Source organism: Macadamia integrifolia, chromosome 10 (genome assembly GCF_013358625.1).
Source record: "Macadamia integrifolia cultivar HAES 741 chromosome 10, SCU_Mint_v3, whole genome shotgun sequence".
Lineage (NCBI taxonomy): Eukaryota > Viridiplantae > Streptophyta > Magnoliopsida > Proteales > Proteaceae > Macadamia > Macadamia integrifolia.
In genome coordinates, this window is record NC_056566.1 from 8,550,510 (window position 1) to 8,553,294 (window position 2,785).

General features: G+C 40.3%; 1 non-coding gene across 1 annotated transcript; it reads left to right on the forward strand.

The window, feature by feature from the left end:
- The first annotated feature begins 878 nt into the window (after positions 1-878).
- LOC122092559 lies at positions 879-985 on the forward strand. Its single transcript, XR_006144212.1, has one exon. It is a non-coding gene; the product is annotated as a small nucleolar RNA R71 (small nucleolar RNA).
- The last annotated feature ends 1,800 nt before the right edge of the window (positions 986-2,785 follow it).

Here is a 2,785-nt window from a genome sequence, read left to right on the forward strand (position 1 = left end):
GCCCTTGTTGGGTCTGACCTTGTACTATATTCAGTGGTGCATTAGTTGATGTTTGTGAACTAACAGGCTGATGATGCCTAGGGTTAGGCTCTGGTTGACTAGGTAAAGTTTCTTTCTCCCTCTCACGCATAATTGAGACAACTTGAGTGAGTTCTCTCGTAAGATTTTGATGGCTTGTCATGAGGAGGGCCATATTTTTTTTCAAGTCACTTATTCTACTTGTCTCTCCAGTATTGGTAAACCCAGGGGGTTGCTGATAAGATGATAGGAGAGGGGCCCTAGGAAAACTAGCCTGAGGTCCTACATTTGACCTAGGAAAATTATTTTGAGAAAAAGATTGTTGTGCAAAGGGAGGCTTTTGGAGTCCAGGTTGACCTTGATTATGGAAATTGGAAGGCCCTGCTTGGTTGCTCTGATTCCAAGAGAAATCTGGGTGATTTCTCCATCCTGGATTGTAGGTATTACTATATGGATTATTCTGGTATAAGGCATTAACACTATAATTAGAAGTGCCCCCAGAGGTATTAGGGCATTCTTTTAGAAGATGTCCAGGGGACTGGCACGAAGCACAAATCTTAACCAAATTGACTGATGATGGCTCTCTAGGAACAATAGCCTTAATTCTCTTGATTAGGCTATCCAAATGGGCTTCCTTAGCTACTATCCCATCCATAATATATCCTTTTCCTCCTATGGTTCTTTCACTCTCTTGGGTTGATTCCCACTCATGGGTTTTGTCAGCTAAGTCAAGTAAGAATTCCCATACCTTTCCTTCATCTGTAAAGGATGTGAATCCCTCACGGCACATAGACTCTATCATTTGTTTAGTTAGATAATCATTACCCTCATAAATTATTTGACACAAATGCCATAAGTCTAGGCCATGGTGAGGGCATTCTTGGAGTAGATCCTTGAATCTCTCCATAAGTTTTGAAAATGACTCACTAGACTTTTGCCTAAACTGAAGGATATCACTTCTAAGCTTATTGGTCTTGTGAGTTGGGAAAAAGTTCTCAAGGAAGACAACTGTGAACTGTTCTCATGAGGTTATGGAATTTGTGGGTAACCCATACAACCACTTCTTAGCTTGGTCTTTCAATGCAAAAGTGATAAACCTAAGCTTAACAGAATCATCAGAAAGCTATTGGATCTTAATTAGAACACATACCTCTTCAAATTCCCTTAGAAATAGGTATGCATCCTCAGAGGTCAACCCATGGAAGTGGGGCAAAATAGTGATGTATTGAGATTTGAGTTCAAAATTATTGCCCTGGGCTTTTGGTAGAACTATGCAGGAAGGTTGGGCTGTTCTAGCAGGGTAGAACCTATCTTTCAGAGATTTAGGTGAAGGATTTTACTGTTGGTCTCTCATATTGAAGGGTTTTAAAGAGAGCAAATGTATAGGGTCACTACCTGTTGGATCTCTTCTTTCTAACTGATTCTTAGTATTACGTACCCACCTAACACTCATGCAACAGAAAACTACCCACAACTACAGTAAGACAAGCACAAAAGAATGGATAGCAAAACTTCTTTTTATGATTTTTTTGATTTTTTTTAGCTTTTGAGAGCTTATCGGCAGGGATCCGGGGTTGCTCAGGTCAATTCCTGAGGTATTGCTAAAGGGTGAAACCTGTCTTTATCATACTATAAGGCATGGCGACCTCCGCCGATACAACTATTATTGCAAGTTGTTCTTCTCAGGAATTCAATAAAAGAGAAGGAAAAACAAAACAAAGCAAACAAAGACTCCGATTTACCAAAAGAAAGCGAAAAATAACATGGAACTGTCTCCTCGGCAACGGTGCCAAAATTTCTTAGGCAAGTCACACAATTAAAACTAAATAAATAAAGGAAAACAATGCTGAAATAAAAATAAAGTAAAAGAAAGAGAAGAAAGCTAGAGAGAGACTCACAAGTAGGTTTCTCTAATTAGCCCGAGGGATGCATCATAATATGAGCTTCCCTACTTAACCAGAGAGTCACTCTTACAAGGGTTACTCTACTTGGCTTTAGGGAAAGGGAGGCAATTAAAATAAAAGCAATAAATTGATGGTTCTATGGCTAGGAGGGGCAAAGCCAACACATACACTAGCTATGAACCTTGGGGGAAAGGGATAGCAATAATGTAACGACTGAAATTAAAATCCTAAATTAAGAAAGAAAGGGTAGTCAAAAGTGGGAAAGAGAGGGGGGAGAGAAGACTATTGAAGGAGCCTACTTACTTGAACTTCAACCCTTGAACTTGAAAGCTTTAAGCACTTTCTCTTGTAAACTTGGAAACTAAAAAAAACAAGAAAAACAAAAGTAGTACTATCCAAAGTGGGGCAAAATGTACATTTATATCCCTAAGATTTCACACATTATTGTGCTCATCACTTAGCCACGACCTGTCCCCATTGTTAGCTAGGTGATGCACCTCACACCCTACCACCTAGGCCCCAGTAGACATACACAGCCCATAGGCCCGCACAGGCACTACAGGGCCAAAGACCTCAGGGAAGGGTATTTGCTATGATAGCTGAGGATGTCAAAGCTACACCAAGTGTGGTAACAAGTGCCTTATTTATAACATTGTTGCCTATGATGTGTTATTTAATTTTGGAGCATCCCATTCGTTCATGTCACCGACGTTTGCGAGGAAGATGGGAATCCCACCTAAGAGCTTGACCCAGTGCTTGGCAGTGAGTACACCCACAGGAAGTGTGGTGGGTTTAAATTATGTATATGAACCATGTTCAGTGACCATAAATGGACATGATTTGAATGCACATTTGATCGAGTT